Source organism: Salmo salar, chromosome 25 (genome assembly GCF_965601325.2).
Source record: "Salmo salar chromosome 25, fSalSal1, whole genome shotgun sequence".
NCBI classification, from domain to species: domain Eukaryota; kingdom Metazoa; phylum Chordata; class Actinopteri; order Salmoniformes; family Salmonidae; genus Salmo; species Salmo salar.
In genome coordinates, this window is record NC_138315.1 from 43,177,501 (window position 1) to 43,202,397 (window position 24,897).

The following is a 24,897-nucleotide window of genomic DNA, read 5'->3' on the forward strand; positions in this document are numbered from 1 at the left end:
ATCAGCTTGGAGAGGATAAGGCTGGAAGGAAAGGTAAAATAGATAAGTCTAATCAAAAGGGGACCTTCATGTTCTCCCAGAAGCTTGGCTGGTGTGTTATACCCGTGAATTCAGACGAACAAAAGGTATGAAAAGATGTTACATAAAGCTTACTTCATCTTTTTGAGTACAGAACCCATTACACCTTCTGTTTGTCAAAATGGAAAAGTAGAACTGTCACTGTCTCATCTGTTCAGTGCTTCCATGTATGAGACTTAACCCTCCGGCTCTGGCTAGGCAAGGTGAAGAGTTGGGAGACGTCAGTTGCCAGTGATAGACAAATAAGGAAATCTGCCTCCTATATACACCTGTACACCTGTGCCCTGTTGAAATACTATAATGAATGAATCACTGATCTTAATTTTCATTTATTTATTTCACCTTTATTTAACCAGGTAGGCTAGTTGAGAACAAGTTCTCATTTACAACTGCGACCTGGCCAAGATAAAGCAAAGCAGTTCGACACATACAACAACACAGAGTTACACATGGAATAAACAAACATACAGCCAATTATACAGTAGAAAAAGTCTATATACAGTGTGTGCAAATGAGGTAAGATAAGGGAGGTAAGGCAATGAATAGGCCATGGTGGCGAAGTAATTACAATATACCAATTAAACACTGGAGTGATTGATGTGCAGAAGATGAATGTGCAAGTAGAGATACTGGGGTGCAAAGGAGCAAGATAAATAAATAAATACAGTATAAATACAATATGGGGATCTGACGTGATTTGGATTGGTACAAGCTTTACTTAAGCAATAAGGCACAAAGGAGTGTGGTACATGGCCAATATACCACGTCTAAGGGCAGTTCTTGGATACAGCTCTTAGCTGTGGTATATTGGCCATATATCACAAACCCTCGAGGTGCCTTATTGCTATTATAAACTGGTTACCAACATAACTAGAGCAGTAAAAATACATGTTTTGACATACCCGTGGTATACAGTCTGACATACCATGGTTGTCAGCCAATCAGCAATCAGGGCTCAAACGACCCATTTTATAATTTTGCTTATCTAATGGTGTCAGATTGATTACTTTGATTACCCCTGTAACATTCCATTCTCCAACGCACACACACCTTCCCCCATCCAGTCCCCCCGCTGCCCGCACAACCACCCCTCCCTCTTTCCTCTGAAGTAGTAGGACTGAACTCTGACCTTCCTGAAAGAGCTTGTTAAATGCCTGTTTAATCCGCGCGTGTGTGTGTGTGTGTGTGTGTGTGTGTGTGTGTGTGTGTGTGTGTGTGTGTGTGTGTGTGTGTGTGTGTGTGTGTGTGTGTGTGTGTGTGTGTGTGTGTGTGTGGTTCCCATGTAGACACCTTGGGATACATCTTGTCTCAGCCTATCAGATCACTCTGACTGATTACACTGCCTAGAGCTTTTCCACTCTGACATGAGTCGTTGACCAAAGTCTAACTCCCGGGTCGTCTACACACCGCAAGAAGTTAGTGGTCTGAGTTAAAGTGTATGTTATCTTGTAGTGGTAACACCAGTCCTTTTCCCCAGGCATGGTTACTCATCACACAAGAGTGGTATACTGGTACACCTTCATTACACTAGCAGTGATCTGAGCAGAGCTGAACATATAACCTTTATAGAACAGACAGATGCACACTCGGGTGTTCTATTGGGATCCAAAGCATGGCAAACTGAAATTGGCACGAACCTAAGTGTGCGAACGGAAGCTTCTTTCCTTTCTGTAAGTCATGCATCTTTCCACAGTATAGCTCCTTTGTAGGGCATATTTCACCGTTTTTAGATAAATGAAACATAACCATGAGAAGAGCTATATCACTGGTCAATCACTGGCATGCAATTTGTTTTTGTAGCACCACTCAACCCTGGGGTTCACCTCTGGGTGGTATATTGAAGAATGCACCCCTGGTTCAACACTGATAACCCGGGATGTGATTCAGCACGTCCTGTTTATCTCTCCATAAAAGCCAGTGTGTGCGAGTGTGTGAGTGTTTGAACTCATCGGCATGTCTACAGTGTTCTCTGTGTGTGTGTTCTGTGTGTGTTGAGTTTGTGTGTGTGGGTTGGTGGTTGGAGAAAGATGTGGGAAAACAATATAAAAATCATGTTTCTTTATGTGGGTGGAGGGCATCTTAAGAGAAATCCACAGTAATTTTGCATGGCTTCAAATCAAATCAAATTGTATTGGTCACATACACATGGTTAGCAGACGTTATTGCGAGTGTAGCAAAATGCTTATGCTACTAGATCCGACAGTGCAGCAGTATCTAACAGGTAATCTCTAACAATTTCACAACAAAACCTAATATCTAGCAAATTCCACTACAAACCTAATACAAACATTAGTCATGGTCAGTCCAACAGAGGTAGGCTATGATGGCAACTCCATAGGGTTCCCCCCCCCCCCCCCCCCCCTTAAAAGATTTAGATGCACTATTGTAAAGTGGTTGTTCCACTGGATATCATAAGGTGAAACCACCAATTTGTAAGTCGCTCTGGATAAGAGCGTCTGCTAAATGACTTAAATGTAAATGTTGAAGAGGATGATGATGATGATGATGATGGTGATGATGATGGTAATGATGATGATGATAATGGTGATGGTAATAATGCTGCTGCTGCTGATGATGGAGATGGGGATGATGATGATGGTAATGCTGCTGCTGCTGATAATGATAATGATGATGGTAATAATGATGATGATGATGATAATGGTGATGGTAATAATGCTGCTGCTGCTTATGATGATGATAATAATGATGATGATGATGACGATGATGACGATGATGATGATGTAATGATGATGATAATGATGATGATGGTAATAATGCTGCTGCTGATGATGGTAATAATGCTGATGATGGTAATGATGATAGTAATGATGATGATGATGATGATGGTAATACTGATGATGATGATGACAAAGATAATGATGATGGTAATAATGCTGCTGATGATGATGGTGATGGTAATAATGCTGCTGCTGATGATGATGTTGATGGTAATAATGATGATGATGATAATGACAATAATGCTGCTGGTGATAATGATGATGGTGATGCATTTTTTCTAGATTTTTTTCGCTTCTCAAAGTCCTTGTAAGGTGGTAACTCATATCTCCCATATGGATACGCAGCCAGGATGTCAAGAAATGCCTTCAAAACCAGCCACTAGGGGCAACAGTGAGCGCTATTATAATAAAGTAGGCTTTGGTTTTGCTAGGGTGTTGTGGACAGGGGTAGTGGAACAGAAGGTTGTGTGTTCAATCCCAGTCATGGCCACTGGAATGCCTAAACATAATGTTTTAGCCCTATCCCAAACCTTAACACTTACCTTAACCATTCAGAATGAGTGCCTAAACTTAACCAACTTCAACATTTTAAGTTTGGAGAAATGGAGCGATACAGAGCAGCAGGAGTAACAAAAACACTTTGAAATGTAACGTTTGGAGAACGTGGATGAACGACTAATTCTGCAGTGAAACTGTGAGAGCTTGTTGGGATATTTATGTCTATTTCGTACAGAAAGCACAGGAATCGGACCTTAAAAGGAATGTGAATTAAGCACAGAAGGTTGGTGGGACCTTAATTGGGGAGAACAGGCAGCTCGTGGTTACGACTGGAGCGGAATCAGTGGAGTGATATCAAATACATCAAACACATGGTATTCAGGTGTTTGATGCCATTCCATTTGCTCCGTTCCGGCCATTATTATGAGCCGTCCTCCCCTCGGCAGCCTCCACTGACAGAGCAATATCAATTATCCAACAGTATAATCTTACTCTTATCATATGAATTTAAACGTTAAGGTAACTGACTGAGATATATCTGCATTTTGTAATGCTGTGTGTGGGTGTTCATAGGGGGACATATGAAGCCATTTGGTGAACAGCATCGCCACCATCAGGTCCATCTTGGAATGACACCCCTTACAACTGTCCATTTTTGACCACAGCAACTTTTGACCACAACCAAAATAGTCATGCTGAATCCCAGATCGACTCCATAGAGACAGGCCCCTAGCCACTCCTGTAGATCTGAAACCATAGAAGTGTAAGCAATGGTGAAAATTCCACCCAGTTTATTAGAAGTCAAGGTGAAGCAATTACCGTTTCTCTTAAACCCTATCTGATGCTCTGAGATAAGAGTTCCTGGGCGCTAAGGATCGATTTCAGTTAATGTCTTCCTCTAGTGAAGAAAAGTGCCCTGAACTTACAATCAGAATCCAAGTGAGATCAGCTGTATTGGCATTATCTCTCTAGCACTGTTCTCTCTTCCTCATCCACCCCCCTTCAGCAGTGTCTATAAGAGACGGGATATATGGTTGTCTCCTAGCAGACGTGTGCTAACATGGACGGAAGGGGTGATTTGCGGTCTCCTAAAAATTATCTGTAGTTTAAAATGCCTTCCTAGCCTAATCTTCACCACCAAATAGACAGTTACACACACCCGTCTATTTGAACAGACTGTGTCTAATACTAATAGCCTAGTTACTGCAGTTACAGTATAATACTGCAGAGGTAAAGATGGCAGTGAATACTTAATTTATCCTCATAAGGTAAATTAGGTTTTCCACAAGTTCAAGCAGACAGACAGACAGACAGACAGACAGACAGACAGACAGACAGACAGACAGACAGACAGACATTACCAAGGATACTGATGGCTTTTGGAACAGAGTGTTAGTTAAAGTGAAACCTAGCACAATGGAAAAATCGAATGATTTATTATGAAAATATTAAAATAGCATGGGAGACCAAGAAAAACAAATTGGTACAATGTAAGGCCATGTGGCGAACAATAATAAAGGCACTAGGGACAGAGGTGTGAGCATGCTGATCTGGCCAGAGGAGATGGAGGTGTGAGCATGCGTGTCTGTCCAGAGGAGATGGAGGTGTGATCACGTGGGTCTGGCCAGAGGAGATGGAGGTGTGATCACTTGGGTCTGGTCAGAGGAGACGGAGGTGTTTTTCATATGTGTTGGTTTGTATTTGGTGTTAAAGAACAACAACAAAAAAATGATAAAACACAATGAAACCTCTGCTGACTGCTCTGTAGTCAGGAACTTAGAATGCCTACCCATAAGGAATTCAGAAGTGGCACCTTTGTCTGGTCCACAAGGGAAAAAGATTTCAGGGACAGGATTCAGACCACTGGCATCTCTGAGCCACTAGATGGAAGACTAATCTAAAGTACCTTACTTATGCTCTTTCTAAGTTCATCTCAGTCAGACCTGGCTCAAAGTTCATCTCAATCAGACCTGGCTCAAATAGCTCTCGTACTTGCAAGTGGAGACATGATGACCAAACTGCCTTTCCCTGTCTCCCTTAGTGATCTGAGGGGGTAGGAGTCAGAGGAAGTGGCTAAAGTGGCTCCTTCTTCTTTCCAAGATGGCGTAGCAGTCAGGTGTCTTTTGTCTTCGTCTTGTGGTGTCCCGTGTATATATATTTTTATATATTTTTGTCTTCGCATGTATTTTCTATATTTTTCTTAACCCCAACTTCAACATACTCTCCTGTAACCCGCCTCACCCAATGTGGTATGGATCTGCTATTTTCTTTACTTCAGAACCGGAACCCCCAACAGAAGCTAGCCAGCTAACAAGCTACTAGCTAGTAGTCAGCTAGACACTGCTAGCGGTCATCAGCTAACCTTTAGCCCGGACAACTCCTGCCAGTCTGCACAACGCGATTCAACCCAGAGCGTATCGGACTTCTTACACTCCATATCCCCGGATTCCTACCGCAAGCTCTGAACCTCTTCACCTGGATCATCGCAGCTAGCTAGCTGCTATCCAATTGGCTTCTCCTGGCTAATGTCTCTGTCCCGAAGCAAGCACCAATTAGCCTGGAGCTAGCCTATGCTAGGCCAATCTCCCGGCTAGCTGAAGAGGTCCATCAGCCACTCCTTGGGCTACAATAACTATTTTGCCAATTGGCCTGGACCCCTTTTATTGCCAATACGGAGCCCTGCCGATCCATCACGACTGGACTACCGACGTAATCCGCCCGAGGGGTTTTTTCAACTGGCTCCCCCGTCGCGACGTCCCCTGAATGCCCATCTGCTAGCCTGCTAGCTGCGGCCCGCTAGCTGTCTAGAGCATACCGGACTGTTAGCTGAAGAAGTCCATCAGCCAATTTTTTGGGCTACTATACCTATTTTGCCAATTGGCCTGGACCCTTTTACTACACGGAGCCCTGCTGATGCATCAAGACTGATCTGCCGACGTAACCGCACGAAGGGGCTACAACTGACTTCTTCCGTTGCGACGTCCCTCTACGGCCCTTCTTCTAGCCCCGGCCCGCTAGCTGTCTGAATCGACGTGTCTCCAGCTCGCCCAGCTACTCACTGGACCCAATGATCACTCGGCTACGCATGCCTCTCCCTAATGTCAATATGCCTTGTCCCCTGCTGTTTTGGTTAGTTATTATTGCCTTATTTCACTGTAGAGAATCTAGTCCTGCTCAATACGCCTTAGCTAACCCTTTAGTTCCACCTCCCACACATGTAGTGACCTCACCTGGTTTAAATGATGTTTCTAGGGACAATATCTCTCTCATCATCACTCAATGCATAGGTTTACCTCCACTGTATTCACATCCTACCATACCTTTGTCTGTACATTATGCCTTGAATCTATTCTACCGTGCCCAGAAACCTGCTCCTTATACTCCTGTTCCAAACGTACTAGACGACCAGTTCTTATAGCCTTTAGCCGTACCCTTATCCTATCCCTCCTCTGTTCCTCTGGTGATGTAGAGGTTAATCCAGGCCCTGCAGTGCCTAGCTCCACTCCCGTTCCCCAGGCGCTCTCATTTGTTGACTTCTGTAACCGTAAAATCCTTGGTTTCATAAATGTTAACATTAGAAGCCTCCTCCCTAAGTTTGCTTTAGCACACTCTGCGAACCCGGATGTCCTAGCAGTGTCTGAATCCTGGCTTAGGAAGACCACCAAAAACCCTGAAATGTCCATCCCTAACTATAACACTTTCCGACAAGATAGAACTGCCAAAGGGGGCGGAGTTGCAATCTACTGCAGAGATAGCCTGTAGAGTTCTGTCTTACTATCCAGCTCTGTGCCCAAATAATTTGAGCTTCTACTTTTAAAAATCCACCTTTCCAGAAACAAGTCTCTTACCGTTGCTGCTTGCTATAGACCACCTTCTGCCCCCAGCTATGCCCTGGACAACATATGTAAATGTGTTGCCCCCATCTATCTTCAGAGCTCGTGCTGTTAGGTGACCTAAACTGGGATATGCTTAACACCCCGGCCATCCTACAATCTAAGCTTGATGCCATCAATCTCACCAAAATTATCATTGAACCTACCAGGTACAACCCCAAATCCGTAACACGGGCACCCTCATAGATATCATCCTAACCAACCTGCCCTCCAAATACACCTCTGCTGTCTTCAACCAGGATCTCAGTGATCACTGCCTCATTGCCTGCGTCCGTAATGCGTCTGCGGTCAAACGGCCACCCCTCATCAAATCAAATTTCAAATCAAATGTATTTATAAAGCCCTTCTTACATCAGCTGATATCTCAAAGTGCTGCACAGAAACCAAGCCTAAAACCCCAAACAGCAAGCAATGCAGGTGTAGAAGCACGGTGGCTAGGAAAAACTCCCTAGAAAGGCCAGAACCCAGGAAGAAACCTAGAGAGGAACCAGGCTATGAGGGGTGGCCAGTCCTCTTCTGGCTGTGCCGGGTGGAGATTATAACAGAACATGGCCAAGATATTAAAATGTTCATAGATGACCAGCAGGGTCAAATAATAATAATCACAGTGGATGTCGAGGGTGCAACAGGTCAGCACCTCAGGAGTAAATGTCAGTTGGCTTTTCATAGCCGATCATTCAGAGTATCTCTACCACTCCTGCTGTCTCTAGAGAGTTGAAAACAGCAGGTCTGGGACAGGTAGCACGTCCGGTGAACAGGTCAGGGTTCCATTGCCGCAGGCAGAATAGTTGAAACTGGAGCAGCAGCACGGCCAGGTGGCCTCGGGACAGCAAGGAGTCATCAGGCCAGGTATTCCTAAGGCATGGTCCTAGGGCTCAGGTCCTGCGAGACAGAGAAAGAAAGAAAGAAAGAAAGAAAGAAAGAAAGAAAGAAAGAAAGAAAGAAAGAAAGAAAGAAAGAAAGAAAGAAAGAAAGAAAGAAAGAAAGAAAGAAAGAAAAAGCCTAAGCAAGTGAAATAAATAATAAACAAAAGTGAGAAGATACAAAACAACATCAACAAAAAACTATCCTCAGAGAGAGAGAAAGAAAGATTGAGAGAAAGAAAGAAATATAGAAAGAGAGAAAAAAGAAAGAAAGAGAGAAAGAGAAATTAGAGAGAGCATACTTAAATTCACGCAGGACACCGGATAAGACAGGAGAGATACTCCAGATATAACAGACTGACCCTAGCCCCCCGACACATAAACTACTGCAGCATAAATACTGGAGGCTGAGACAGGAGGGGTCGGGAGACACTGTGGCCCCATCCGACGATAAACCCGGACAGGGCCAAAGAGTCAGGATATAACCCCACCCACTCATCACTGTCAAATGTTCCCTAAAACAATTCATCGAGCAGGCCTTTCTAATCGACCTGGCCCGGGTATCCTGGAGGGATATTGACTTCATTCCGACAGTAGAGGATTCCTGGTTATTCTTTAAAAGTGCTTTCCTCACCATCTTAAATAAGCATGCCCTATTCAAAAAATGTTGAACCAGGAACAGATATAGCCCTTGGTTCACTCCAGACCTGACTGCCTTTGACCAGCACAAAAACATCCTGTGGCGTACTGCATTAGCATTGAATAGCCCCCGCGACTTGCAACTTTTCAGGGAAGTTAGGAACCAATATACACAGTCAGTTAAGAAAGCAAAGGCTAGCCTTTTCAAACAGAAATTTGCATCCTGTGGCACAAACTTCAAAAAGTTATTGGAAGTCCATGGAAAATAAGACCATCTCCTCCTAGCTACGCACTGCGCTGAGGCTAGGAAACACTGTCACCACCGATAAATCCTTGATAATTGAGAAATTCAATAAGCATTTTTCTACGGCTGGCCGTGCTTTCCACCCCGGTTAACAGCCCTGCACCCCCCACAGCAACTTGCCCAAGCCTCCCCCATTTCTCTTTCACCCAAATCCAGATAGGTGATGTTCTGAAAGAGCTGCAAAATCTGGACCCTACAAATCAGCCAAGCTAGACAATCTGGACCCTCTCTTTCTAAAATGATCCGCCGAAATTGTTGCAACTCCTATTACTAGCCTGTTCAGCCTCTCTTTCATATTGTCTGAGATACCCAAAGATTGGAAAGCTGCCTCGCCTGCCTCGCCTGGTTCACCAACTACTTCTCAGACAGAGTTCAGTGTGTCAAATCGGAGGGCCTGTTGTCCGGACCTCTGGAAGTCTCTATGGGGGTGCCACAGGGTTCAATTCCCGGGCCGACTCTTTTCTCTGTATACATCAATGATGTTGCTCTTGCTGCTGGTGATTCTCTGATCCACCTCTACACAGACGACACCATTTTGTACACTTCTGGTCCTTCTTTGGACACTGTCTACACAGACGACACCATTTTGTACACTTCTGGTCCTTCTTTGGACACGTTCCGCCAGCGGGACCCCTAGCCAACAGCCAACGGAATCGCATGGCGTGAAATACAAAAACTACTAAAATACCACAATTCAATTTTCTCAAACAATCAACTATTTTACAACATTTTAATTAAAGATAAGACTCTCGTTAATATAACCACATTGTCCGATTTCAAAAAGGCTTTACAGCGAAAGCAAAACATTAGATTATGTTAGGAGAGTACATAGACCAAAATAATCACACAGCCTTTTTCCAAGCAAGCATATATGTTAATAAAACCCAAAACACAGCTAAATGAAGCACTAACCGTTGATGATCTTCATCAGATGACACTCCTAGGACATTATGTTATATAATACATCTATGTTTTGTTCAATCAAGTTCATATTTATATCCAAAAACATATTTTTACATTGGCGTGTGATGTTCAGAACATGTATTCCCACCAAAAACTTCTGGTGAATTTCCAAAAATACTCATCATAAACGTTGACAAAATACATAACAATGATTTTAGGAATTATAGATACAGAACTCCTTTACGCAACCGCTGTGTCAGATTTTAAAATAGCTTTTCGGCGAAAGCACATTTTTCAATATTCTGAGTACATAGCTCGCCATCACGGCGAGCTATTTTGACACCCGCCAAGTTCGGGGCAAACTAAACTCAGAATTAGTATTAGAAATATTGTATGTAAATATTGTATTACCTTTGCTGATCTTCGTCAGAATGCACTCCCAGGACTGCTACTTCCACAAGAAATGTTATTTTTGTTCCAAATAATCCATAGTTTTGTCCAAATACCTCCGTTTTGTTTGTGCGTTCAGGTCACTATCCAAAGGCTAATGCGCGAGCGCATTTTGAGACACAAAAAGTCTAAATGTTCCATTACCATTCTTAGAAGCATGTCAAACTCTGTTTAAAATCAATTTTTATGGTATTTTTCTCATAAAATAGCAATAATATTCCAACCGGACAATAGTGTATTCATTCAAGGAGGAAAAGAAAAAACAGCGTGCTTGCGGGACCGCGCATATCCAATCTCTTAGTCCCCAGGCAGACCACTGAGAAACTGAGCCACTATACTCTGCCCAGAGACAGGAGAAGGCTCAATCTGCTTTCTGAAGGCTTTAGACAGCCAATGGAAGCCTTAGAAAGTGCAACGTAACCCCACAGATACTGTAGTTTCGATAGAGAATCAAAAGAAGAACTACAATTCTCAGACATTCCACTTCCTGCTTGCAATTTTCTCAGGTTTTTGCCTGCAATATGAGTTCTGTTATACTCACAGACACCATTCAAACAGTTTTCGAAACTTCAGAGTGTTTCCTATCCAAATCCACTAATTATATGCTTATTCCCGTTTCTGGGAAAGAGTAGTAACCAGTTTAAATCGGGTACGTTTTTCATCCGGCCGTGAAAATACTGCCCCTTATCCTAAACAGGTTTTAACTAACCTCCAGAAAAGCTTCAATGCCATACAACTCTCCATCTGTGGCCTCCAACTGCTCTTAAATGCAAGTAAAACTAAATGCATGCTCTTCAATCGATTGCTGCCCGCATCTGCCCGCCCGTCCAGCATCACTACTCTGGACAGTTCTGACTTAGAATATGTGGACAACTATAAATACCTAGGTGTCTGGTTAGAATGTTAACTCTCCTTCCAGACTCACAGTAAGCATCCCCAATCCAAAATTAAATCTAGAATCGGCTTCCTATTTCACAACAAAGCATCCTTCACTCATTCTGCCAAACATAGCCTCGTAAAACTGACTATCCTACCGATCCTTGACTTCGGCGATGTCATTTACAAAATTGCCTCCAACACTCTACTCAGCAAATTGGATGCAGTCTATCACAGTGCCATCCGTTTTGTCACCAAAGCCCCATATACTACCCACCACTGCGACCTGTACGATCTCGTTGGCTGGCCCTCACTTCATATTCGTCGCCAAACCCACTGGCTCCAGGTCATCTATCAGTCTTTGCTAGCTAAAGCTCTGCCTTATCTCAGCTCACTGGTCACCATAGCAGCACCCACCCGTAGCACGCCCTCCAGCAGGTATATCTCACTGGTAACTCCCAAAGCCAATTCCTCCTTTGGCTGCCTTTCCTTCCAGGTCTCTACTGCCAATGACTGGAACGAACTACAAAAATCACTGAAGCTGGAGACTCATATTTCCCTCACTAACTTTAAGCACCAGCTGTCAGAGCAGCTCACAGATTACTGCACCTGTACTTAGCCCATCTGTAAATAGCCCATCTAACTATCTCATCCCCCATGCTGTTATTTATTTGATTTATTTTGCTCCTTTGCACCCCAGTATCTCTACTTGCACACTCATCTTCTGCACATCTATCACTCCAGTGTTTCATTGCTATATTGTAATTATTTTGCCACTATGGCCTATTTACTGCCTTACCTCCTTTATCCTACCTCATTTGCACACACTGTATATGGACTTTTTCTATTGTATTTTTGAATGCATATTTATTTATCCCATGTGTAACTCTGTGTTGTTGTTTGTCACACTGCTTTGCTTTATCTTGGTCAGGTCGCAGTTGTAAATGAGAACTTGTTCTCAACTGGCCTACCTGGTTAAATAAAGGTGAAATAAAATAAATAAAGAAAATAAGAATTGTACCTTAAAAGGAATGTGAATTAAGCACAGAAGGTTGGTGGGACCTTAATTGGGGAGAACAGGCAGCTCGTGGTTACGACTGGAGCGGAATCAGTGGAGTGATATCAAATACATCAAACACATGGTATTCAGGTGTTTGATGCCTTTCCATTTGCTCCGTTCTGGCCATTATTATGAGTCGTCCTCCCATCAGCAGCCTCCAATGTAATTAAGTGACCAAGAGTTGGCAGTGTTGTACACATAATCCACTGTAGAGGGTCTGTATATATCTCACAGACTCAGGTCACATGGAAGAGCCAAGGTAAGTACCATAGGTAGAATATTTTCTGATACTTCTGTGTGTGTGTGTGTGTGTGTGTGTGTGTGTGTGTGTGTGTGTGTGTGTGTGTGTGTGTGTGTGTGTGTGTGTGTGTGTGTGTGTGTGTGTGTGTGTGTGTGTGTGTGTGTTCTGTCCAGGTTTGTTTGACTCTGTGGCTCTTCACCGGTTTATTTTCAACACGTTTTGACCTCTTTGTCCCAGCAGTAAATTCCTGGGGAAATGGTGAACAACCTTCTTCAAAAGTTCCATTAGTCCCAGATGGGGCAAAACGTTTACCTGGTGCTAAAATTCTAACTTTCCATTGAACTCGATTTATTTAGGTTTAAATTTATTCTGGCATTTGACAAATATTTAAAGTAAAAATAAGCATTCAACAGGTGTTTTAGATGATAGCTTTATAGGTGTTGTTTCCCTTTCTTTCTGTAACGATGCCACACACACGCACACGCACACACACACACACACACACACACACACACACACACACACACACACACACACACACACACACACACACACCCTCTAAGCAGTAGCAGATAAGAAAATTGCATAATGGAACCAGCCATAATTAAACAAGGTTAATTGTTTATGTTAGTCCCACAGGCATTCACTGCCCTGATTGAAACTTGATTAAAAATTGAGTTCCTTCTGGTAGACAATATTGAGTCGGAACTCTAGACAATAAACCTATGAACACTGTGCAACATTTCTCTCCCCCTTATCCTGAGTATAAGAGGAGTATAACAGGCCACTGACTGACTGTGCTCTACCCACGCCCAATAACATGCCTTCTACTGAACGTACTACTACTGAACGTATTTAGGTCCTAAGAGCTCGTGTCTCCAGACAGATGTTAGCTGCTACTCTCTCTCTCTGTCTGGGAATGATGATGTCCCTGGAAAGAATGTCCAGAATGAGTGCACTGACTGAATCAGCTCTGTGTCATTTGTCTCCCCCTGGCTTCATATGGCTGGTGAGACCTTGGAGACCACTGATGGAGTCTGTTACTCACGTTAGCCCTGGCCATTTCTGATGACGTCATGACTCTACTAACCTCCCAGGCTGAATGGTGGCTGGTGAGAGCTATAGAGGCAACCTACACAGCATGACTTTATCCTACTATTCTAAGAAGCAATACTATAAGACAATTCGTTATTTTGGGGGAGAGATTTAAATTATTTACAAAGAGAGGGAGAAACACAGACAGATATAACTATATGTAAAGCATGTAGTCATTATGACTTTGACTAACGTTTGATAGTTGAGACAATGAAACTATACGTGATTACAGTGAAGTTTAAACATTCCATAGAAAGCCTAGCTGAACCACCCCTCATGTCTGACACTGTAGCACCCAATACCACCTTAGTAGGGCCCCCCTCTATGTATTATAAACAGAACACCCAAATTCCATAGCCCCCTTCACACAAAGAAGTACTGAGTGCTTCTTGGACACTGGCCTGTCTAAACTCACAATGGAGAGCAACAAGGCTCTGCCATGTTTAGCTGTGTTTGTTTTACACATGGTGTGTGTGTGTTCCTGCATGCATGTTTGTGCAGCCAGGTCACCTGTGATACAAGTCAGTATTCAACAACCGTCCATGTCTGAGGATGTCGGGAGATGACGTGGAAACCGTCCACTGTTACCTTCAAGTAGGTTTTGGTTGTGTTGTGGTTAGGGATGGCAGACAGGCGTAAGCATCTGATTCCAGAGGTTGCAAGTTTGAATCCAGTGATAGAAAGTCATTTTTATTTGAAGCCTATCCCAAACCTTAATCCTTGCCTTAACCATTCTGAGAAAATGCCTTACCTTAAGAATTTGGAGTTAATGCCTGAACTTAACCCTTACCTTAACATTTCAAAACTTAACCCTAACCTTAATCATTCGGAACTTAACCCTAACCTTAACAATTTGGAACTTAACCCTAACCTTAACAATTCGGAACTTAACCCTAACCTTGAAAATGTGGAGTTAATACCTAAACTTAACCTTAAACACTTCAAAAATTGACATTTGGAACAACTTCAAAATTTGACTTTGAGAAACATGGATGAACCTCAAATGTTTACTTGACACTGTGACAGCTGTTAGTGTTTGTGTGTGAGTGAGTGCATGTGTGCCTGTGTGTGTGTGTCTTATCCATATATCAGAGGCTATGTTGACTCTGGCCAAGTCCACAATCCTATTTAGTTCATTCGTTTTTGAAGACCTGGGTGTTGGCTTGGTCCACACTCAAATAGTGGCAAAAGCAGGAAACTGCTGATCAAAGGAAAACATAATGCAGGAACATTTTGTTGACACCTAATCAAAAATCAGTTTTCCCTTTTATGTTATAATGAATGTGATTACATGGACAGGGATAGATCAGCACTCCTTTGCTGAGGCGCTTTGTGAATACAGGGCCAATTTTGGAGTGAAATACTAAAAGTGTTGCCAACTAACATTTCAAAAATCATGGCCTTCAAAAGAATGGACGTATAATCAGTTAGTGGTTAAGTGATACTCATTCTGAAACACAAACATATTTTTTATTGAACCAGTGAATCACCCGTCTGCCTCTGTGTCTCAGGTAATTAACACAACCATCCATCTGGGTTTGTGACTGGCGGCAGCGGGAGAAACATGGCGTAGAAAGTGTCCGACTCTGCCAGAGACATTCTCCTTCTTTCTCTCCTCTCCTCCACCGCTCTTCAATCTGTCTGTCCAGGTCAGGCGTTCTCTGTGACGTTGCTTCTGTGAGGTTTTTGCAGCTGACATTTGCTAAACTGGCTTCCCAGTAACACTGTGGCTTGAGTCACAGGCCAGAGAGATGTGATTGGATGGATGCCCGACCCTGACTGAGATGCTATTGGATAGAAACCAACAACCCACAGGTCCTCTCCAACAGCCTCTGTTTCTGCAGATTTCTAATTTCTTCTTCTTCTTAACCCCTGTAAATCTAAACCCAATCTACTAAATTAACATATGGAATTGCTTAAAACCTCTTTGTGCTAGGGCGTATTTTGTCGTCCGGATTTTGACGTCCGGATGAAAAGCGTGCCCGAAGTAAACTGCCTGTTACTCAGGCAATTTACTTTGCATATAATTGGTAGATTTGGATAGAAAACACTCTATAGTTTCTAAAACTGTTAAAATAATGTCTGTGAGTATGACAGAACTGATATGGCAGGCGAAACCCCGAGGACAAACCAGCAAACCATCAGCCTACCACTGTTTTCAATGGCTGTCATGTTTATTATGAGGTGAAATCCTCCCAGATTGCAGTTCCTATGGCTTCCACTAGATGCCAACAGTCTTTAGAAAGAGTTTCAGGCTTGTTTTTGGAAAAATTAGCTAGAATTTGTAGTTTTTTTAAGTGGCTCCCATTTTGGCTGTAGTGTTTTCATGTGCGTGGATCTTGTGCGAGTTCTTTATTGTTTATCTCCGGTAAAGACAATAACGATTCTCCGTCTTAAATTTTATCATTTATTTACATATTAGGGCAGCTGAGGTTTGATTATAAACGTTGTTTGACGTGTTTGGAGAAGTTTATTGGTAACGTTTGGGATTCATTTTGTATGCATTTTGAATGAGGGAAACCAGTGGATTATTGAATGAAGCGCGCCAGTTAAACTGAGTTTTTGGGGTTATAAAGGACTTTATCGAACAAAAGGACCATTTGTGATGTAGCTGGGACCTTTTGGAGTGCCAACAGAAGAAGATCTTCAAAGGTAAGGCTTTTATTATATCGCTATTTCTGACTTTCGTGGCGCACCTGCCTGGTTGAAAAATGTTTTTCATGCTTTTGTATGTGCGGCGCTGTCATCAGATAATCGCATGTTGTGCTTTCACCGTAAAGCCTTTTTGAAATATGACACAGTGGCTGGATGAACAAAAATTTAAGCTTTATTTTGATGTATGACACTTGTATTTTCATGAAGGTGAAATATGTCTATTTCTGTAATTTGAATTTCGCGCTGCAATTTCACCGGATGTTGTCGAGGTGGGTCGCTTGCGGAACGCCTGCACCAGAAAGGTTAAAGACGGTCATCAAATTGATCATTTAGACATTTGATTTTCAATTATAGGACCCCTGTAGGTATAAAAAAATCTATATACAAAATGTACTTGATGAAATATTGAATTTGGACTTTATTGCTATAGCCCATAGAAATGCATTGAATAACACATTCATAAATGGCAAAACAGACAATCAAAGAATAAATCATAAGGAACAAGGTTTTAACCTCTCTAGGGTATGTGGGACCTACTCAACATCCAGTGGAATCCCGTTGCGCGATATTCAAATACCTTAGAAATGCTATTACTTCAATTTCTCAAACATATGACTATTTTACACCATTTTAAAGACAAGACTCTCGTTAATCTAACCACACTGTCCGATTTCAAAAAGGCTTTACAACGAAAGCAAAACATTAGATTATGTCAGCAGAGTACCCAGACAGAAATAATCAGACACCCATTTTCAAGCTAGCATATAATGTCACATAAACCCAAACCAAAGCTAAATGCAGCACTAACCTTTGATGATCTTCATCAGATGACACTCCTAGGACATTATGTTATGCAATACATGCATGTTTTGTTCAATCAAGTTCATATTTATATAAAAAAACAGCTTTTTACATTAGCATGTGACGTTCAGAACTAGCATACCTACCACAAACTTCCGGTGAATTTACTAAATTACTCACGATAAACGTTCACAAAAAGCATAACAATTATTTTAAGAATTATAGATACAGAACTCCTTTATGCAATCGTTATGTCCGATTTTAAAATAGCTTTTCGGCAAAAGCACATTTTGCAATATTCTGAGTAGATAGCTCGCCATCACGGGCTAGCTATTTTGACACCCACCAAGTTTGGCACTCACCAAACTCAGATTTACTATAAGAGAAATTGGATTACCTTTGCTGTTCTTCGTCAGAATGCACTCCCAGGACTTCTACTTCAATAACAAATGTTGGTTTGGTTCAAAATAATCCATAGTTATGTCCAAATATCCTCTGTTTTGTTCGTGCGTTCAAGACACTATCCGAAGGGTAACGAAGGGTGACGCGCCGGCACATATCGTGACAAACAAATTCAAAATATTCCATTACTGTCACGTCCTGACCAGTGGAGGGTGTAGTTGGGTCAGGACGTGGCAGAAGGGAGTGTGTGTTTTTTATTGTTTCATTGATTTTGGCCGTGTGACTTCCAATCAAGCACAGCTGTAGAGGGTTGTGGTTGATTGGGAGTCACACATAAGGAGCATGTTTTTCCTTTGGGTTTTGTGGGTAATTGTTTCTTGTTTAGTGTGTTTGCACCTGACAGGACTGTTGGCTGTCAGTTTCCTTGTTTTGTTTGTTATAGTGTTCTTTCTAATTAAATTGAAAGATGAATACTAACTCCGCTGCATTTTGGTCCATTCCTGAAGAGAGCCCTTACAATTACCGTATTTCGAAGCATGTCAAACGCTGTTTAAAATCAATTTTTATGCGATTTTTCTCGTAAACAAGCGATAATATTCGGACCGGGAAACCCTGTTTTCGTTCAAAGACTAAAAATCTAAAATGGACTCTTCTCGTGCATGCGCGCACCAGTCTCATTGTTCTCTGATCGACCACTTACCAAATGCGCTACTGTTTTTCAGCCATGGCCTGCAAAGTCATCATTCAACGTTCTGCCGCCTTCTGAGAGCCTATGGGAGCCGTATGAAGTGTCACGTTACAGCAGAGATCCTCAGTTTTCAATAAAGAGAGTGTAGAAGGCCAAGAAATGGTCAGAGATTCCTGTAAGGAATCTTCTCCGGTGAATTTACTAAATTACTCACGATAAACGTTCACAAAAAAACATAATTATTTTAAGAATTATAGATACAGAACTCCTTTATGCACTCGCTATGTCCGATTTTAAAATAGCTTTTCGGTGAAAGCACATTTTGCAATATTCTGAGTAGATAGCCCGGCCATCACAGGCTAGCTATTTTGACACCCACCAAGTGTGGTACTCACCAAACTCCGATTTACTATTAGAAAAGTTTGATTACCTTTGCTGTTCTTCGTCAGAATGCACTCCCAGGACTTCTACTTCAATAACAAATGTTGGTTTGGTTCCAAATAATCCATAGTTATATCCAAATAGCGGCGTTTTGTTCTTGCGTTCAAGACACTATCCGAAGGGTAAAGAAGGGTGACGATCCCGACACGTTTCGTGACAAATAATTTCAAAATATTCCATTACCGTACTTCGAAGCATGTCAACCGCTGTTTAAAATCAATTTTTATGCTATTTTTCTCGTAAAAAAGCGATAATATTCCGACCGGGAGTCGTTGTTTTCGTTCAAAGAGAGAGAAAGAAAACATGGTGTCGGCTCGTGCACGCGCCTCCAGTCTCATTGTCCTCAGATCGACCACTATCCAAATGTGCTAATGTTTTTTAGAAACTTTAGGGTGTTTTCTATCCCAATCAAACAATTATATGCATATTCTAGTTACTGGGCAGGAGTAGTAACCAGATTAAATAGGGTACGTTTTTTATCCGGCCATGCAAATACTGCCCCCTATCCCCAACAGGTTAATAATCCACAGAGAAATATGCCGCAACAAGGTAGGGTGCACAGACAAAATAGACAGGAGGACAGCTCCAAAATTCAAACAGATGGGGCGCAGCCCGGCAAACCTAATGCCTAACAAAATACTCAGCATAGCAGAACATAAGAAAATCCTGACTACCACATAAAACATGACAAGCAACAATCCCGCACAAATCCCCAAACGAAACAGACAAACTAAATACCCCCCACTAATGACTAACAAGGAACAGGTGCAGAACTAAACAGACATAACCAAAAGACACAGAAACATGGATCGGTGGCAGCTAGTAGGCCGGCAACGATGACCGCCGAGCACCGCCCGACCGGGGAGAGGCGCCACCTTCTGTGGACATTGTGACAGAATTGGACAATTTTATTGTCCTGTTAAGTATTCAAAATGCTTCAAGTACTTTTGGGTGTCAGAGAAAATGTATGGAGTAAAAAGTACATCATTGTCTTTAGGAATGTAGTGAAACCAAAGTAAAAGTTGTAAAAAATATAAATAGTAAAGTACAGATACCCCAGAAAATGACTTAAGCAGTACTTTAAAGTATTTTACATAAGTACTTTACACCACTGTATGTAGGTTTGAGGGGTTTCAAGTGTTCTCCTAGTTAAAGTACGGTCATCAAAGTTCAGCAGTGCAGGTATATTCCAAAACTCAAATTGAGGAGTATGAACTTCACAGTAGGGTTATTTAGTCTATGGCACTTCACAGTAGGGTGATTTAGTCTATGGCATTTCACAGTAGGGTGATTTAGTCTATGGCACTTCACAGTAGGGTGATTTCATCTATGGCACTTCAGAGTAGGGTGATGTAGTCTATGGCACTTCACAGTAGGGTGATTTCATCTATGGCACTTCACAGTAGGGTGATTTAATCTATGGCACTTCACAGTAGGGTGATTTAGTCTATGGCACTTCACAGTCGGGTGATTTAGTCTATGGCACTTCACAGTAGGGTGATTTAGTCTATGGCACTTCACAGTAGGGTTATTTTATTTTTTTATTTATTTTTTATTTCACCTTTATTTAACCAGGTAGGCAAGTTGAGAACAAGTTCTCATTTACAATTGCGACCTGGCCAAGATAAAGCAAAGCAGTTCGACACATACAAAAACACAGAGTTACACATGGAGTAAAACAAACATACAGTCAATAATACAGTAGACAAAAATAAGACTATATACAATGTGAGCAAATGATGTGAGATAAGGGAGGTAAAGGCAAAAAAAATGCCATGGTGGCAAAGTAAATAAAGTATAGCAAGAAAAACACTGGAATGGTAGATTTGTAGTTTGAAGAAAGTTCAGAGATAAAATATAAATAATATGGCGCAAAGGAGCAAAATAAATAAAATAAATAAATACAGTAGGGGAAGAGGTAGTAGTTTGGGCTAAATTATAGATGGGCTATGTACAGGTGCAGTGATCTGTGAGCTGCTCTGACAGCTGGTGCTTAAAGCTAGTGAGGGAGATAAGTGTTTCCAGTTTCAGAGATTTTTGTAGTTCGTTCCAGTCATTGGCAGCAGAGAACTGGAAGGAGAGACGACCAAAGGAGGAGTTGGCTTTAGGGGTGACCAGAGAGATATACCTGCTGGAGCGCGTGCTACAGGTGGGTGCTGCTATGGTGACCAGTGAGCGGAGATAAGGGGGGACTTTACCTAGCAGGGTCTTGTAGATGACCTGGAGCCAATGTGTTTGGCGACGATTATGAAGCGAAGGCCAGCCAACGAGAGCGGATGGCACTGTGATAGACTGAATCCAGCTTGTTGAGTAGGGTTTTGGAAGCTATTTTGTAAATGACATCGCCGAAGTCGAGGATTGGTAGGATGGTCAGTTTTACGAGGGTATGTTTGGCAGCATGAGTGAATGATGCTTTGTTGCGAAATAGGAAGCCAATTTGAGATTTCACTTTGGATTGGAGATGATTGATGTGAGTCTGGAAGGAGAGTTTACAGTCTAACCAGACACCTAGGTATTTGTAGTTGTCCACAAATTCTAAGTTAGAACCGTCCAGAGAAGTGATGCTGGACAGGCGGGCAGGTGCAGGCAGCGATCGGTTGAAGAGCATGCATTTAGTTTTACTTGTGTTTAGGAGCAGTTGGAGACCACGGAAGGAGAGTTGAATGGCATTGAAGCTCGTCTGGAGGGTTGTTAACACAGTGTCCAAAGAATGGCCAGAAGTGTACAGAATGGTGTCGTCTGCGTAGAGGTGGATCAGAGATTCACCAGCAGCAAGAGCGACATCATTTATGTATACAGAGAAAAGAGTTGGCCCAAGAATTGAACCCTGTGGTACCCCCATAGAGACTGCCAGAGGTCCAGACAGTAGGCCTTCCGATTTGACACACTGAACTCTGTCAGAGAAGTAGTTGGTGAACCATGCGACGCAATCGTTTGAGAAACCAAGGCTACTGAGTCTGCCGATGAGGATGTGGTGATTAACAGAGTCAAAAGCTTTGGCCAGGTCAATGAATACGGCAGCACAGTATTGTTTCTTATCGATGGCGGTTACGATGTCGTTTAGGACCTTGAGCGTGGCTGAGGTGCACCCATGACCAGCTCTGAAACCAGATTGCATAGCGGAGAGGGTGCGGTGGGATTCGAAATGGTCGGTAATCTGTTTGTTGACTTGGCTTTCGAAGACCTTAGAAAGGCAGGGTAGGATGGATATAGGTCTGTAGCAATTTGGGTCAAGAGTGTCACCTCCTTTGAAGAGGGGGATGACAGCAGCTGCTTTCCAATCTATGGGAATCTCAGACGACACGAAAGAGAGGTTGAACAGGCTAGTAATAGGGGTTGCAATAATTTCGGCAGATAATTTTAGAAAGAAAGGGTCCAGATTGTCAAGCCCAGCTGATTTGTAGGGGTCCAGATTTTGCAGCTCTTTCAGAACATCAGCTGAATGGATTTGGGAGAAGGAGAAATGGGGGAGGCTTGGGCGAGTAGCTGTGGGGGGTGCAGTGCTGTTGAATGCAGTAGGGGTAGTTAGGTGGAAAGCATGGCCAGCCGTAGAAAAATGCTTATTGAAATTCTCAATTATAGTGGGCTTATCGGTGGTGACAGAGTTTCCTATCGTCAGTGCAGTGGGCAGTTGGGAGGAGGTGTTCTTATTCTCCATGGCACTTCTCCATTCTCCATTTAATCTATGGCACTTCACAGTAGGGTGATTTAGTCTATGGCACTTCACAGTAGGGTGATTTAATCTATGGCACTTCACAGTAGGGTGATTTAGTCTATGGCACTTCACAGTAGGGTGATTTAGTCTATGGCACTTCATAGTAGGGTGATTTAGTCTATGGCACTTCACAGTAGGGTGATTTAATCTATTGCACTTCACAGTAGGTGATTTAGTCTATGGCACTTCACAGTAGGGTTATTTAATCTATGGCACTTCACAGTAGGGTGATTTAGTCTATGGCACTTCACAGTAGGGTGATTTAATCTATTGCACTTCACAGTAGGTGATTTAGTCTATGGCACTTCACAGTAGGGTGATTTAGTCTATGGCATTTCACAGTAGGGTGATTTAGTCTATGGCACTTCATAGTAGGGTGATTTGAGTTTGAGTTTATTTTATTTTTACAGGGACAGTGCACATTAATCAACGTTTCAGTAAAAGTGCCGGTTTTAGCCAGCCGGCTAATTTTCAACCGCAGTCCCTGGGCAGGTTATTAAAAACAATTACAATATAGACAATAATTGAGCAGTGAGCACACACAGAGCAACATAGGACAAGCAAGACATAGCATACAGACAGAGCAACATAGGACAAGCAAGATGTAGCATACAGACAGAGCAACATAGAACAAAAAGCAGCAAGACAAAATTCATAATAGCAACAAAGTGTTTCCACACCTCACAAGCTACAGACAACATGGAAAGCGGCAATACACAGCTAGAGATTATGTTAACAAATCTGATTGACCTTTAGCCGTGTCTTCATGCATTTTGTGAAAGTGTGATATGTGGTGCAGTTATGTGTGTCTGATGGCAGTGTATTCCAGACATGGGAAGCTCTCACAGAGAAAGCAGATTTACTAAAGGTGCTTTTCCTTAAGGGAACTATGCAGTCACCTCTCATGGCAGACCTTGTGGATCTGCTGCCATATGTTTGGGTTTTCTGTTTAACAAAAATACTGAGTGGCGAGGGAGCCAGGCCATTTAGGATCTTGAATACAAGACATGCGTCGGTGTATTGCACAAGATTTTCCCAACTCAGGAGCTCATGCTTTCTGAGGATGTAACCGTGATGATGTCTATTGGGCTTCCTATCAAGCACTTTGAGAGCCTGTTTGTAGACAGACTGAATAGGTTTTAATGTTGTACAGTAAGCTTGGGCCCAACTAGTCAAGTAGTATGTTAAGTGCGGGAGTATCATAGATTTGAAGTACAGTTTTGCTACCTCTGTAGTCAAACAATTTCATATAAATCGGAAATTAGCTAGGTTGAATTTGGTTATTTGAATTACCTTTTTCACATGCTTTATAAAAGAGAGGTCGGAATCAAGAATGATGCCAAGGTACTTAAAATCAGATACCACCTGGAGCTTCTCCCCTGACACATAGATATCTGGCTCACTAGCATCTGTTGCCCTCTTTGTGAAGAACATGCAAACAGTTTTTTTCACATTGAGATGCAAACACGAGTCACTGAGCCACTTTGTAACCTGGACCATTACAGTAGTGAGTTCTTGTGCAGCTTGTTGTTTGCTCTTTGCATGCACATATATCACTGTATCATCTGTATACATTTGAACGTCATACCCAGTACAGACAGAAGGCAGATCATTAATGTACCGGCTGAACAGGAGGGGCCCCAGTGTTGACCCTTGGGGCACGCCCACATCATAGCTAAGAGTGGGTGACAGCTCCTTGCTCAATCTGACACACTGAGTTCTGCCTTCAAGGTATGATTTCATCCATCTCAAGGCATTTGGACTATGGCACTTCACAGTAGGGTGATTTAGTCTATGGCACATCACAGTAGGGTGATTTAGACTATGGCACTTCACAGTAGGGTGATTTAGACTATGGCACTTCACAGTAGGGTGATTTAGACTATGGCACTTCACAGTAGGGTCCTTCTAAGTAGTATGACTTCAAAACCTTCCAAAGAATGCCTAGATGAGAAAAACCCTGACTAGATGAGAAGAACCCTGACTAGATGAGAAGAACCCTGACTAGATGAGAAGAACCCTGACTAGATGAGAAGAACACTGACTAGATGAGAAGAACCCTGACTAGATGAGAAGAACCCTGACTAGATGAGAAGAACACTGACTGTATAAACTGTAAGAGGCCAAATCTAAGTCTCAATATCATGTAAATGCCTGACTCTAGGCCAAAGCATGTTCTGTTGGCAGTGACTGATGGGAGTGTGAAGTACCACCCATTTCCCTGCACAACTCCTCCTATATAACTGTGTTTTAAACTAAAGCACAGTCTCAATGACCAAGATGGTAAACTCAATGACCAGATGGTAAACTCAATGACCAAATGGTAACCTCATAGCCTTGATTTGATAGTCGGACAGATGAAATGAGAGACGGACTGGCGAAATGAGGGGCAGACTGGTGTATCACCCCAGATCCTGACCTCGTGTGCCTGCCTTCTTTACACAGCTAAAGTCACTGATAGTGGGAAGATTTACGTCTCGTTTCTGAACATTCAGTCATGAAAGACTGTAGGCCAGAGGAGATGAGGACATGTGAGAAGTGATTTCATTGTGTGAAT

The 24,897-nt window shown here is 42.4% G+C and overlaps 1 protein-coding gene across 2 annotated transcripts in view; it reads left to right on the top strand.

Annotated features, from left to right (window-relative positions):
• Positions 1 to 24,897, top strand: part of LOC106586833 (coiled-coil domain-containing protein 80) — a 68,482-nt gene that overhangs the window by 110 nt on the left and 43,475 nt on the right. The window contains exon 1 of one of the 2 annotated variants that reach the window (XM_045707314.2): positions 1 to 33. This exon is cut by the window's left edge and continues 110 nt beyond it. The gene's annotated coding sequence lies outside the window, so the exon portion shown is untranslated. Of the gene's footprint in view, positions 34 to 1,562; positions 1,749 to 24,897 lie in introns of those variants that run through there. The other variant, XM_045707312.2, reaches the window with a different exon arrangement.